The following is a 15,701-nucleotide window of genomic DNA, read 5'->3' on the forward strand; positions in this document are numbered from 1 at the left end:
GCCCAGGTGGACCATATGCCCAGGTAGACCTGTATTTCAAGCAAGTGTTAGAGCACAGATCTCCCTCTTAACTTCAATTTCTTTCATCAGAAACACAAGGCTCTAACAAAATATATTTTGGAGAAAAATCTCTCTGGCATGGAAGAACTGAATCAAAATTACTTCAATCTTTTATGCCCTCTATTTCTAAAAATATAGATGACTAATCAAAATAATAAAATATTCACATAGTCAGGAATCCACTTTTACAGTTAATGCTGAATTACATCCAAAGACATTTTTAAATGGGAATTTAATGGGTGTCTTTGAACAGAATGAGAATTTTTTCTCTGTTCACTCCTCAGAGGAGGAGCTTTGGGAAATCACTTAGGAAAGCCCATCATTGGTAGCCTTGCCAAAAGCCACCATGCAATCCTGGGCAGCACATCCCTCTGTGTCTGCAGAGTACTTCCCCTGACAGGAGCTGGCTGCCTCCTGGGATGGTGCTGTACCATACCAGTGATATTGGCAGCATGCTCATTTCCTGCTATCCGGGAACATAAAATAGCTTTTTTTTTTAATTTTTTTTTTTTTTTTGGTAGATGAGAAGGATTTTTTGCCAGGGATTCCTCAGAGGAGAGATTGGGAGAAAGAAGCAGGTCTGAAGTCCCTCTCTATCATGTGTGGCCCTAAGATTGGTGTGAGATGGGAAGGGCTGTGCTGCTGAAGGGTCCCAAGCAGAGGAATGAGTACATCTGGCTTTCCTGAAGCAAGTTCAATTTTGGAGAAGAAAACACTGACCTGGTCTTGAAGAGCCTGGGATTTGACATCCACTTCTGTCCCTGACTAGCTGAATATCCTTAAGCAAGATGTTTCAGCTCCCCACAACTCAGTTTTCCACCTGAAAAACCTATCTGCCTGAGTTTGGCATTCCCTTGTTGGGGTGAAGGACTGCCCAGAAAGTATGTGTAGCTTTAGAGCGGGTAGGCAGGCACTGCCATGGGTCAGGACACCTTGAGGGAGCAAGCTGGCCCAGGACTGCAGATATTGCTGAGCAATAGTCTCAGGAGGACTCTAAAAAATAACATTAATAAAAAGATAAAAAGGAGTGAGTCTTCTATGGTGAAAACATGGTGTTATTTGCTGCAGTTTTCCAAAATTCTGTTACTGAAAGTAGATATTGAGAAGCACAGAGCTTTGCAAACTGCTCAGTATGCTTTTTGAAGAGGTTTGCAAATCTACCTGTCTTTCAAAATGCTACATTAGGGTTTCTAGGGTGGTCCATTAATCTAGATTGAAAGCATGCTCTAGCTAGGGAACAGATGATGATCCAAGGAGGAAGTAATCATCCCTCTTCCTTCTAAGAGCCAATATACTTTCTACAAGGCACAGGCTGCTAGGGACTTACTAAACTGTTTATCTTTCCCATCTCAGCTTCTAATTTCATAATAATTTTTATATTGTTGGCTTCATAGGCTGACTGCCATTCCTTCCCTGTGTTATTTTCCTCCCATTCACCTTTTTTTTTTATTCCCCCCCTAGAAATGCATGAATCTAAGACAAATTTTCCAATCCATAATACCTGAGGAGATCTGAAATGAGGTCAGAGAAATTCACCCATCCCTACAGGATAATCCTGCTGCTCTACAGCATTGCTGGATGTACTGCAAATGCTACAGACACACATGCTGGACTGATAAGAGAGCTGGGGGTGTATTAAATGGAGACAGTCCATGCACAGGAAAATCAGCAGGAGTCCTGTTTGGCCATCCCCTCTCTGGGAAGAATGTGGTGTTGGACTTCTCTGATTTCCTTGCAGTAAAGCTGGAAATGACATTGCTGTAGCAAACCAGTCAGCTGGGTTGTCACACCGCTGCATGCCAAGGTCATTTAGAAAGTCACCAGCGACTTTCTGGGAAAAGCAGCTCTCACCACTTCAAAGGCTCAGGCTGCTGCCACCAGACCTAGTTTCTCTTCTTCACACCAGGCCTTCGTGCTTGCTGCCAAGCATGAAGGAAAATCTGCAAAGTCAATGTCTGCAGTTTCAGAATATGAAGAATAATTTCCTTCCCTGTTGCCAAGGCAGGACTGAAGGCAAGGAGTGGAACAGACTCCCCCCCAGTCCAAGGGCAGCATCAGGCATCCGTCCCTCTTGTTCCTTTGGAAGATAAGCTATTCCCATTCCTGATGCTGGGTGTTAAAACCTTCTGGAAACACAATGCTAAAGGACATTTATTAGTATGCTAACATGGTCCTGTGTGTCCCTTAAGAAAAAACATGGCACTGAGAACTTCATATTGCACCCAAAGACGTGCACTGGCTGAAACAGACCTTGATGTTGGATCCAGACACAGAGTTAGGCCTGAGGCTGTCTCAGAGGACCCTGGTAGTTTCCAAAAGCTTTCTGGAGGAGACATTTCCATCTGCTTTTGGTCATCCCTCCTGATGACTCAGCCCGACTTAAGTCAAGCTCAGCAGAATCCACCACCCCCTCTTCCTCATCTGGGTTTATGTTTTCCCCATACCCTCTTGGGGGCAGGTAACACTGCTTGCAAGGACATGGGTTATCCATTTGTAACTGCGGTGGGACTCAAAAATAATCCCCCAGAAAAGCCTCTGGGGAGAGGGAGGCTAATGGAAGATCTGGCTTTGAGAACAGTTGCTGTAAACCAATTCTTAATCACTCTTGGAAGCTGGAGAGTTCTCCCAGGCTTATTTTTGGAAATTTAAAAAATATTTTTCATCTTTTTTTCTTCTTCCTCCACTCCTCCATCCATTTGGAGTGCTCACAAGAGGTAAGGAAGTAGCCATTTGGTGAGCAAAAAGCCCTGATGGGCTATCCAAATGCATGTTGTTCCTGGCCAAGAGACATCAGTGGGATCAGGTAGGAAGTTCCCCCTTATCGTGCAGGTCCCAAAACATCCTGGCTTCCCTGAGAAGAGGCATGCTTATGAACAAGATGAATGCATTGACATTACATGCAGCTCCTCTGGGTGAAACCAGAGATATTTTCTCCATTTTTGGAGCTGATCTGTGGAGCATGGTGCTTCATCTGCTCTGGTGCATGGCTCTTTACAGGTCCAATCTCAGCACCTGGCTGTTGTGGTAGGATCTGGCACACACAGATGTCACTGGAGCTTGCCAAACCTAAGTGACGTAGACTTGAACGCCAAGCAGAGCAAGGATGGTGGCTGCCATTTGGTTTAGAAAGCAGGATTTTGGTGCAGCAGCTCCACACAGTTGCTCTGATGAGCTATGTTGGAGTGCGTGTGTCAGGAGGAGGAATATACCACTCTTCCCCAAGTAAGGAAAGCTCTTAAGCTCTGAAATGCAGTTCTATGTCAAGCAGTGAAAAGATTAATCATTTTTGCTCTACAGCTGGGCTCAAGATACAATTCTAAACCAGTTTGGTCCAACATACACTGACTGAGGAAATTACATCAACCAAGTTAAGCCTGGGGCTTGCTTTTTCAAAAAGGAGGAGCTGTATTTAACACAGCTGTATTTAACCACATCCTCACCCCCTTTCTAGTAGCAGGTTAGAATCACTTTTCCTCAAGTCAGATCTGTTCTTGGATCTGTCAGCAAAAGAAGACCCCTTAGCAAATGAACAGGGCGACAGTCTTTGGATATGATCCAACTTGCATGTGAAGTTAAATGGAGAACAAATGACACCCTCTTGAGCCAGGGAATGCTGTGGGTGACAGAAAAACACCCTGTGGTAGATGACAACTGTGTTTTCATAACCAAGCCATAGCCTTGGGGTCACAGGAGAGGGAAGATGAGACACTGCAGTGAAACCACAGGGAGGAAGAGCTCTGTGCCCTCGCCCTCAGAGCTGCCACTGTGGTTGCACCTCTGGTCACAACAAACCCAAGAAGATGACAGGTGATGTTCAGCCCAAAACACTGCATCTCCACAAAGCAGCCCAGATTGACAGGCAATTCTTGCCCCAGGCAGAAAGAAGCTGGTCCCATCTATAAACTCCAGCCTTACCTGACTATTTTGCACCATTCATACTTCTGGGAGGAAAAGTTCCATAAATGGGACCTGCGTTTGTGCCCCCTCCTTCCACTGCTACAGCAAAGAGCATCAAAAGCTGGTTTATACTTCAAAGTATTTGCTCTGACACTGTCTTGAGTTGTCACAGATTTGGGTATTAAAGCATCACAGTTTCCCGTAATAGGTCACAACATATTTGCCAATTTTATCAATTTGGACAAAATAAGATAAAACTTATTTAGCTTTCAGAGAGTATGCACCATGCAAATATCAAGTGATCTGGGTTTTAAAACAATCTAAAGCTACAAAAAGAAAGGCAGATAATTATTTTTAGCTCTGATTCAATGCACAGCAGCAAGCTCCCTGTATATAATAACAAGGAGCGTGGAGCGATGCAGAGGCAGAGAAAAACAGCCTTAGAGAATAAAGCAAAAAAGGGGAAAAAAAAGAGAAGAGGAAACTTCTTAAGCTATTATTGCCTTTGCAGTCTTCTTATCTGGAACTGAGTACAAGAAATAATTGAATTACAGTGCAATAATTACTGGGTTAATGAGGGCAGACAGGCAATTGCAATATTCCTAGTTTTCTTCCTTCCCTTTCCTGAAAATACTTAAAATAATTGGTAAACAAAGTGGGTTATTTATAAATACAGACAGACTATACATCCCAAACCAGTACAGCTAAGCAGGGAGAATGGAAAAAACTGTTTGCCTGGGATGTGGAGACATTTAAAGGAAAAGTTTCCCTTAAGGAAACAGCCAGCTGTACACTTCCAGAGCTAACTTCACAGCTGGCTGTTAAACACCCAAGCTGCTTTAAAACTCGACTTGGAGATGCTGAATACATAGTTTTAACTCCTAATGAGGTGTTAAGTGGCTCAGTAATTTATTTCCTTCCCAGGGGCTAATGATCATGTCAGAAGGGAAAGGGCAGCTATCAGCCTTGACATTTCGATGATCCCCACCAGCACTGGTAGAATTGTTATCGCCTCCTTAGCCACAAGGCAGTGAGCTCTCCCGGTATCAGCAGCACAGTAGGATTTTTTCCCCCCTTATTCATGTTATAGCAGCCTGTGTTATTCCTGGCCAGGGCTAAACACCGCAGGAAGGATGACAAAGAAGTAGCCTGTGCCTGGGGAAGTTTGTCAGGCAGTCTCAGGAAGATGAAGAGCTCCCACTGAAAGCCAAAGCTGTGCCAGCTCATTAGCACTCTATGGGGAAAACATCTCCTAACGACATGGGATGCAGCTACTTGCTGCCTTTTTTAAGCATCAGGTTTTCTAACTCGGCACAGGTCAGCTCTAATCAATGTGGGTTTTAAGCCTCAGCTGGCAGCTGCTTTTGAGCAAAGCCTCTCAGAGCAAAGCTGGGAATGCTTTGCAAAGGTTTCCTTTTCTGCTTTTTCAGACCAGGCTGAAATCAGGAGTAAGTAAATATTTAATTTCATTTTGGTTACTTTATGCCCCTGTAGGTGCAGCTTTGCTGAGGCACTGTCTGTTGTGCCAAGCAGCAGTGTTTGTGGCCTTGTGTAGCTGCAGAACTCTCACTTAATTTCTCTGCTAGAACTGCTCATTGAGTGAAATGAGGCTAAATTGTAATGATTTCCATGATGAGGCCAATACAAGAAGTCCGTCTGTCTGCAAGTTGGGAAGCACTGTGAAAAAGTTACTATTTAAGCGTAATGGTAATTATTAATGGTATTTAATAATGCTAATAATTAATTACCATATTAATGGTAATAAATAATGATGAAGTCCAGATAAATTCTTGCTCTTTTGGGGTATTGCATGGCTCAGTAAAGATGAGCTGTGTGGGCTAAGAATCAGAGAATGGTTTGGGTTGGAAGGGACCTAAAAGATTGTCTACTTCCAGTCCCCTGCTAAGGGCAGGGACACTTTTCACTAGACCAGGTTGCTCAAAATCCCATCCAAGCTGGCCTTGAACAGTGCCTTGAACAGCAGAAAGGTGAATATGTAGATTAAAAAATACATAATATCTTTTTTAGCTTCTTTTTTTTTTTTCCTCCTCTTTCTTCTTCTCAATTGCTCATGGCTTGTGTTTATAACTGGTTTTTGGGAAATGTCCAGTATGAAACATCACTACAGTCCTTGTCTTACAATAAGGTAGCTTTGGTGGGGTTGGTGTTAGCTGCAGAGAAAGAAAAATGTGGCCCCTGATTTCCATGGATGAGGTAGGTAGGCTTGCTTTGTGCTGGGTTGGTTGTCAGAGACCTGTGTTTCGACCTCTCCGACAACAAAATCTCTGGCTCGGTGAAGATAAGATCACAGTAAAGGCTTGTCATACCTGTTGTCCAATTATGTCAGTCTATAAAAACAGCTCCAAGTGAATAAAAATAGCTTTGGCAGTGTGAATTACAGTAGTATTCTGTTGTGTGACTAATTTCAGTGCCTTGGTGTGATAACTGAGTTGCTGTAACAAGACTATACAACGCCTTGGTAACACGTGAAACTCGGAGTTAGGCCCATCTTAACTATTTGTCTTAGCATATTTTTGAAATGGACTTTGCCAAATGTCTTTTTCACCCTCCAGTCTAAGCTAGGAGGAGGAATAACATTTTTCCTGCTCTATTATCACGGCCATTTTAAAGTTTTAATTTATGTATTTCAGTCCACCTGTCCCCCTGCTCCCTCTGCCTTTTGTAGCTGCAGCATAGATCATCTTTTCCAGAGGACAGGGCCAACTGCTGAATGCATTGCTAGGCTTAAAGGACACTGCTGACAATCCCAGCTCCTGTAAGTCTGTAGGTCGTGTTCCTGAGGTCAAGCAGCCTCTTAGAAGCCAGGCAAATGGGACATGCGAAGGGGCCCTTTTCCAGCCAAAGAAACACAAGCACGCATGCAGGACCATTAGGCCACTAAAGCCAGCGGGGTTATGCACACACTGCAAAATGAGCAGCTGCTTGGAAACGTTACTGCATGGAGAGGGAGGTCTCAGCACAGGCAAGATCTTCTAGCTTACTCAGCTACACTGCATGATTTTGAATGACTGCATGAATAATGGCACAGGAAGGGAAGGGTGGTGTATAGGGTGACCCTTTTTCTTCTACAGAAAAATAACCACTGCCACAGAACCAAACCAAAGTTCTCCTTGTTTGAACTTCTTCCCCTCACCTTCTGCTGTATGGTTAGATGTGAGCACAAGCATTGCTGAAGATTCAGCTCGGCTACTTAATCATGGGTTTGCAGCATGCCAGCTTCCAGGGGTATATTCCATTTTTAATTGCTTCTGCACTAGTCCTTTGTACTCTGTAATTTGTCACACTGCAGGAGACTGTTTTGCAGTGTCTGTGCTCCATTCTGTTACATGTCACCTCGTCTAAAGTTAAACTCCAAAACAAAATAAATGTTATCCTATCTGTTGAGCATTAAGTATTGAATAGGGGGTTTAGCTGAAGTTAGATGCTATAATTCATTCTGACACAGCAAAGGATAAAAGGGATAATAAGAAGCCCTTGCATAGCTAAGCTTTTTATCGAAGAAGCCTTGTGGTATATAATTTTATCTTGTTAATATATTAATCTAAGAGTCAGGTGGCCAAGATTTCACAGTCCAGAAATAAAACCATCACGAGCAAGGATTCAAATGCAATATATGTCCATGCCACAAGCCATTACAGTACAATGACATTTAATTTTCATGTGCATACAGAAATACCTTTCTATGGATATTGTCTTGAAAAATTGGTGAGCTGGCAGGAGAGGGTACTGAAGGAAGAAAATATTTGCTTTGACTCATGCAGGATAAATGCAGTGCCTGAATGATGTTTCTCAAAACAAATTGCTGTTCCAATTTTCTATTCTGCCCAGCTTGAGTTCACAGAGCTGTCTGTATATTGCATTTGTTCCAAGGGTAAGGGGAAAGCCTGGGACAGATCAAGCTCTGCGACTTCAGGCTTTTATTTTTATTCCTCAATTTTTCAGTGGTAAAAAGAGCTTAATTGCACTTCCATTGTAACAAAAGTGCTATGAGGAAACATTTCTGTGATGTTCCTTAAATAAGTAGATTAGAAAGATTGGGGAAAGGACCTCAGAAAATTATTTCCAATCCCACATGGTTAGTTTTTTCATTTTTCAGACCTGCTCCTTTTGGATCATGCAGAGCAAGTGCCTCTGAGCAGTTTGTTAATGTGGCTTGGGATCATCAGAATCCTCCAGGAAAATACCTTCACTGGTCGTTTCCCAAAGGGTTTCTCCCTGCATGTCCTATCCTGGACACACAGGATACCCACATATCATGTCTGAACCTTGCTGTTAGAAGAGAGGAGAGATTAAATGCTCTATAGGATGCTCTTCTGGCTGTATTCAGAGATTCATGATCCTTTGCTTCATTTGCCTCAGACCTCTGGCCACTGCCCTGCTTTCCACAGTCTGAGAAAGAACCTTCTTAGGGTTTTATGTACGGTGAGAAGACTCGTGAATCATACAGTCCTTGGCCCCACTCGAAAACATTTATGCTCAAATCTTTCAAACACTTTACTGTCATTATTATCCATTACTGTAAAGAAATTTCTTAAATCAAGAGATCAGAATACTGAAATTTCACTAACAGAGGGACACTGAGGCCTCTCTCTTCTTCAGGTTTCCAGCCTTGGGATATTACAGTGGCAGTAGGCTGGGCACAGAAGTGAGGAGACAAAGCTCTGAGTGGTGTTTTAATGTCTTCATTAAAAATGAACATATTTTATGACCATTCTCTTCTAATGTGTGATTTCACTTTGCTATGAAATCCCAAGTTCTTGGCAATGTGATCCCACTGGAGTATCATTCAGCAAATAACACAAAGCACAGGCTTTTGCTGGACTTTCTAGGACTGCACAACTTATACTTTGTAGGAATCCTCACTAATACTTGAGGGGATGATAATTAAAAAAAACTGAAACAACAACAAACAAAAAATCCCAAGTTGTTCCTCAATAAGAGCTTGAAAAATACTCCATCTGGCTTTTATGAAGTAGATAACCAGGATCAGTCTTCTGTACAGCTGCTGATAGGAGAAATCTCATGACTAAAAGAATGGCAGCATAGAACCTCTTCCATCAGCAGGGACTGTCCCCGTGAACAGCTTCTGTATTCTCTCAGCTGGGTGCACTGACAGTATGCTCAGTCTCCCCTCAGTCTGACAGGCCACCAGTCTCCCAAGAGCACAAGGTTCTGAGCTACATGGCTCAAGAAACAAGGTGCTGAGCACAAGCAGCAGCCATCTAGACTCACTCCTTGTTATGCAGGCACAGCATCAGTTGCCAAGTCAGCTCTGAGCACATCTACACCCTGCAAAAAAAGATTGAAGCTCCTGCTCAGATGACTGCTAAGGTTAAATGGAGCGTGGCTGATAGCCCTGAGACCTCAGAAGAGCATGATCTGTTTTATCCCCACCATAATTTTCATTATGAAACAACATTTCAGGGAACAAAATTATTTTGAAGTGATAGTTCAATTTGATTAGCTTCAACTAGCTTAGCAAGCTGGAGGTGGGGGATTTTAAGATTAAACACACTATGTTTTTGCTTACAGTTTGGCATGACGCAAAAATAATGGTAATAGCTCCTCACTGGGAACCCAAACCCAGCATTTAAAATGGTGTGCATCTCATCTGTCTCTGAGTTCCGATTTATTTTTCCCCCCTAGTCCTTTCCTGACATTTTTAAGCATTAAATGTTAATGTAATTAAGGTCTAATGTGACTGCAGCCTCTAAGAAACACAGCATGCATTTTTGTCATACTCAGAAAGTCTCACAGTAGTGTGGGAATTTTTTCTTTTCCTTCAGTTTCCTCAAGTTTTGGAACCTCTGTTTCCAAAAGTGATGCCAGCAACCAGTACATGTGGCCCCAGCACATGATGGGAGTGTGGCTATGGAATAAACTTTAAAATAAACATTTTAAACCTGAACACCTGATCAGAGTGTTATATATCATATCATATCATATATCCACTGAGCCCTGGGCTATCCTAGTAATGCAACTAGTCATAATAAATACAATAAAATAATATTTTTTTTAAGATGCTAACACATATAATGACCATGAGCTAGCAAGGACTGTTTCATGCAGTACTGGGCAGAACCATAATGTGATTTAAGTGCTTGATATATTTCTTCTGAGGGATGGGAAATTCCATTTGCTGAGGCAGATGGAGATCCTTTTGTATTGCTTCTCTTCTGGGCCATGCTCTCCAATGAACAAAGTGTTTCTTTCCCGATCCCAGAGGTATCTGTCCCCTTCTGTTCCAATGTAGAGCATCACACATCATGGTATTTCTGTTTGGTCTGTAAGAGCAGTAAGTTACAGGAAAACACTCCTGTTGTCATTTATGGTAACTTCTGCAAAGTAGTTGGCTGAAGTTAAACCTTCCTATAATTGCTGGGGCTTCTAAGCACAAACATCCCCTTCACACAGTAATCATAGCAACAAAAAGCCTTCCAACTTTTTAGTAAGGAAATGTTCTATTGTTTCAATTTGCTGTAATTAAAGCCTGCTCTTTGCATTAGAAAATCAAATTCCATTTACAAGATGAATAATTCCCTTGAGTTCTCTTTGCTTCCATTGTTCTGAAGCGATCGAACTTCTCCCTGTTTGGCTAAGGAAGCCCTGCAAGTTGTTTTTTTTTTTTTTTCTCTCTTAAAATTAACCCTGTATAACATGCAGAGTGAGAGCAGAATAAGACCTCTGTGACGTTGCTGGTTGCAAGCTGCTTTGTTTCTCCTTTTCCAGAGGAGGTACCTCTCCTCCCACAGGAGGTGACTCCCTTGACTAGGGAATCTCTCTGTTGGACCATTTCAACAGAGCTTTTGTTCAGAACTTGTGGATTTTAGTCTTACGGTATTAACAAACCTCTATATCCATTCCTGCAGAATCAGAAACAAAACTTAATTATTTGAGAGCAGATGGACGAGGATTTTTTGCTTGTTTCTTTCTTTCTTTTTTTTTTTTTGGTATTTTTTTGATCCAGCTTAGATCACATATCTTCTTTAACTAAAAAACCCCCAAACCATACAGCTGCAAGCCACTTCATTGTTTAAAATGGGATGGTTATACCCATGGATCTGCAAAGAATGGATATGAAACTATCAGTGCCGTCCAACCCCTGCTCTGCTCTCTTTTCTCTCTCTCAATATCTGTGCTCTCTGCAGCTTACCAAATCCTCCCCCAGCTCTTATTTATCACGCCAATAAGTCCAAGACCACCCTTTTCTACAAAGCTGCAGAATAATTTAGGTTGAAAGGGAGATCATCTAGTCTGACCTGGTCGAAGTTACTTGGAACCAAAAAGAGCTGTGCTTCAAATATCTCCAAGGATGGTGATTCCTCAGGTTCTCTGGACTCCTGCCCTTGGGCTGCTTCACTGTCATGGGCATATGTGCAGGGGAAAGATCACTCAGAATTTTCTGCTGAAATCTAATACATTTCAAGAGTTTAATGCTATTAAAATTGGTTCTATTACTCTTAATAGCCAAGCCACGGTTAGCAGTAATGGATTTTCTCCTCTTGCATCCAGGCATAAGGGACTCTCCTCCATCTCAGCAATACGAATACTGAATTTGAATCTTAACACAGCTTTAATGCTTCAGAGGCATAGGCAGGAGTCTCTTCCTTGTCAGGGAGAGCAAAAATGCTACAGCAGTGAGCTGGCACAGCCGTATGAGCAGAACTGTGAAGAGGAGATAAAAGTGGGAGCATGCCGGGGTGCCCAGAGAAATCTTTGTGCCATCCCATGCTTCCTCATCCAGCTCAGGCTTTGCTGCTGCTCCTCTGCCACTGCTAGCTCCAGGGGATAAACAGCTCTGAGGATTGGGGGTGGATGCCAAGAGAAAGGTGAGTTGGTGGCACAGAAGGTGGGCAGCAAAGCAAATGGTTTCTCCTGGATAATTTACTCCTCAATATTAAATGGACCTGAGTATAAGTCTCTTGTGGGGACACCATATGAGTCAAGGAGCTGTAAAATGAAGTCACAGGCAACTGGGAAGACATTCTGGAGAGTGTTGGATATCTTATGTGTGAGCAGTCTCTGTGCTTTGCCCAGAGATTAAAATATGTGAGCATTAAATATCCGACCATACCAAGTGACACACTATAATGAGTGAAGACCCTTACAGCTGATTCCTTTAACAACATAAGTCAGTCAAATATTACAGGTTTTTCATGCTGTTTTGAAAAAAAAAAAAATCCTTAAAAGTCTGGGGGTTGTTTTTAACAATGAGCTTAGAGCAATTGTTTGGCATCACAAACGTCCAAAACTTTGAGCAAGAGCAACTATGCTAATCAAGGATTTTTTGTTGGGATATTCCAATTTTCTAATTTGTTTGTTTATTTTAAAGCTTAATTTAACATTTAAACCAAGACTATAGTTGACTTTTTATTACATGTTCCAGCTCTGGAATTTGAAACTTCTTCATGCAATGTTTTTGAACATTTTGATTTAAAAATGTGAGTTAGAGGAAGCATGTGAAATTCCTGAATCATGTGAAGGAAACCTGTCTTGACCTTTATATAAACAGATCGTTTTTACAGTTTTCTGTTTGGGTGGGTTTTCTGTTTGTTTGTTTGGTTGGTTGGTTGGTTGTTGTTGTGTTTCCCCCCATTTGGTTTATGCTAACACAAATTCTTGTCTTGCCTTTTTGTTTTCATGCACCACGCCTGGCCTGATCTCCTGGGAATCTCTAACCCTTCCTAAAATCCAAGGAGAAGAATGCCCCTGCCACTGCTGAGGGACTTGCAAACACTGCAGAGAATTTGTCTCTGATATCCACTTTGACTTAGGATTCTGCAGTGAGTTGGTGGAACGTTTTTGCTGGGCAGTGCACCCAACATTGTCCCTGCCACAGCCTCCGCCCAGCACAACCAAATGAAATTCAGAGCTTAATGAAGGACAAAACACAGTGCCTTTCTGATTCAAAGGATTTCTTCTCTAACAATGTTTCTTTCATGACTTGTTCTTGTGATACAGAGTTATCATTGTGCCTTAAACAATGACTAGCTTGCATCCAAAGGGAGTCTTCAAGTTTGTGTCACCTTATCTAAAAGTATCGAGAAAGGAGAATACAGACAGAGCAAAACTCCTACCCCACTTCTTTTCAACCTATGGCAAAGGTGGCGAGAAGCCTCGAGTGTTTGTCTTTGGAAGAATAAGCCCTTTCAGAACCAGGTGGTGTCAAGATCGATTGATGTGAATGCAGTTTAGTATCCTTGCCAGCTCTTAGTGTGCATGGCTGCCTGTCCCAAACAGCCCCTGTGAAGGCCACATGCTGATACCCTTTCTCACAGCGGGCAATCCCGCACTCTCCAGCTAGTCACAATCACACTAGAGAGGGTTGGACTCAACAAGGGCAGTGCAGATGGCAGATCCTCATGCACAGTGTGCAAACGGCAGGCTCAGATCCAAAGACCTCGCAGAGTTTACCAGCAGCCTGCAAACTCCAATTGGTGTGATGGATAATTACTGTATTGAAGTTCTCTAAAATACATGGAGACCACTGTTGGTTCTCTTTTAACCTGCCTTTCTAAAATCCTTCTGTCCTATACTAGTAGGAATAACAATGGCAAGCAGTGAAACACCATAAAAAAGTTGCAGGTGAAAAAAATAAATAGTAGGAATGATGACTTGCTTTGGTGAAAATCAGTCTCCCCATCCCCATGCAGCATGGAGGTGACAGTGCATGCAATAACAACTGCTTGCTTGATTAGGGTAAGTCATACCTGGCAAATCTAATGAAGGTGAACTGTGTGTGTGGGCATTCTTGTGACTTTGCCAAGGCAATGCTGGATGTCAGGCAGACCAAGGGAATCAGCACATCCAAAGTAGGTACCTGACACTCTGAAGCCCAAGACACTAGCCCATGGAATACCACCATGCAGTCAGCCCTAAGTGTCAACCCTAAGTGTGGAGTGAGTTCTCATCCAGTTTGAGATGGCAATAGGGTATATAAACTGAAGGAGCAGCAGCTGTCTTCCCAAAGGTGTTTAATTGCCACAGTTTGCATGTGTACATGCACAGTCAGAAAAAGTCAGAGTCAGCAACAGGCGCTTTTGGGATGGGCCTTAGTCAGCCTAAGTGAATCATTCATCCAACCATTTCTCCAAGTTTGACCCCACTGACTGTCCTGTCTTCCTTCTGTCCTGTCTGAGGAGTCATGCTGGTGGGTTACCAGCATTCCCTGATGTCACTTGGTAGGTATCAGGATAGGGATGCCCAGCTCCGTGCAGTGTCAGGTGACAAGAACATCCCCTGAGTCATGGGAGGAGCATATGCCATATGCCATAGTTGCAAGTACACAGGTTAAAGGAGACGTGCTCCATGACTAACACAGGAAAAATGTGGCTCGTCTACTGGCTGGCAAGAATGTGTGTGTGCGACATGGCTATATGTGGTGTGAAATCAGAATTAATCAACTGCATGCTTTGGGACACTTGGGAGAAGGATTAGAACCTGATTTCAGGATACCTGGTGAGATTACTTTTGAAGCAGGAGGCGCTGGAGCCATTCCTGAACCACAGCAAAGTCTGAGAATCCATCACAGGAAAAACAGACATCCCACAATACCCAGAACAGTGTTTGCATAGAAATGACAGCTAACCAATATGTGCTGTGTTGTTTTCATGGTGAGTCATGGTGGTGAGAACACACCAGGTGAGCAGGAATGAACGGCCTGCAGAGTGTGGGGAGCTCGTGCTCTGACATAATGCAAATGCTTGTGTAATGTGGTGACAGCTATTTTTCCTCACGTCTCTTCAAACTTTGAAAAAGTCTCTCCAAAACATGTTATTTGGTTGGAACAAGGATTGGAGCTGTGCATGTGACCTCAGCTAAAACTTCACACACAGTAAAAAGAATACTCTAACATCTTACCTACTGTAAGCCTTTATTTAGGCAGCAAACTCCTCATCCCAGGATATGCAAGCTTTATTCCTGTCCAACAGAACTTCAGAGTTCCTGCATTTCCAATTATTAGAGTACATATTACTTGGCATTAGCAAGGACTAGGATCTAGCCTTGAAATAGTAAGCACTTCAGGGCTGTGGGGTTTGTTGTGGGAGAACTCTGGTTTTTGCAATGTGTATAACAGCTGGCAGCAATTCACCAATTCTTTGGCATGGTGGCTCTAAGAATCATGTTCTTGAGTGCAGCTGTGTCAATGCACAGCTATATTCCTAATCATGCTGTTGGGATTTGTGAGATAAGCTAGAAACAGACTTTGGTCTCTACTTAATGGGCCACCCTGGTTACTCTTATTTACGTTTTTGAACCTTTCCTGCCTCATCTGTGGCTCAGGTATTCTCAATTTGTATGGATGATGTTGATTTCTCTTCCCTAGGTCTCTACCAAAATTCCTCTTGTTAATTTTGGAATGTCCCACTGACCTGTGTAGACTTTTTAATTTTGATCCTACCCACTCAAGTCCTTGCAGGCTTTCTGACTCCACCCACAAGCTTTGTACGTATATGCTCTTCCACACCCTCTGTCATTAATCAGCTGTTTCTGTCCTATCCTTCAAGTCAGTCATCCCATCAAAGAAAATAGTTAGTTTGGTACAGCCATGCTGGTGGGGTTTTTTGAACAGCTAATTACCTTCCAAGGACTTAAAATCCTTATTTGTGCCAGGGTCTTTCCAGTGATCAAAACTAGGTCCTTCAGTTTGGTTTTAATTAGCTCAGTGCTGCTCAGTTCCAGGTGTTCAGGGGCTTGCTTGTCCTCCACTGGTCCAGTATTGC

The sequence above is a fragment of the Motacilla alba genome, chromosome 2 (assembly GCF_015832195.1).
Source record: "Motacilla alba alba isolate MOTALB_02 chromosome 2, Motacilla_alba_V1.0_pri, whole genome shotgun sequence".
Classification (NCBI taxonomy): Eukaryota; Metazoa; Chordata; class Aves; order Passeriformes; family Motacillidae; genus Motacilla; species Motacilla alba.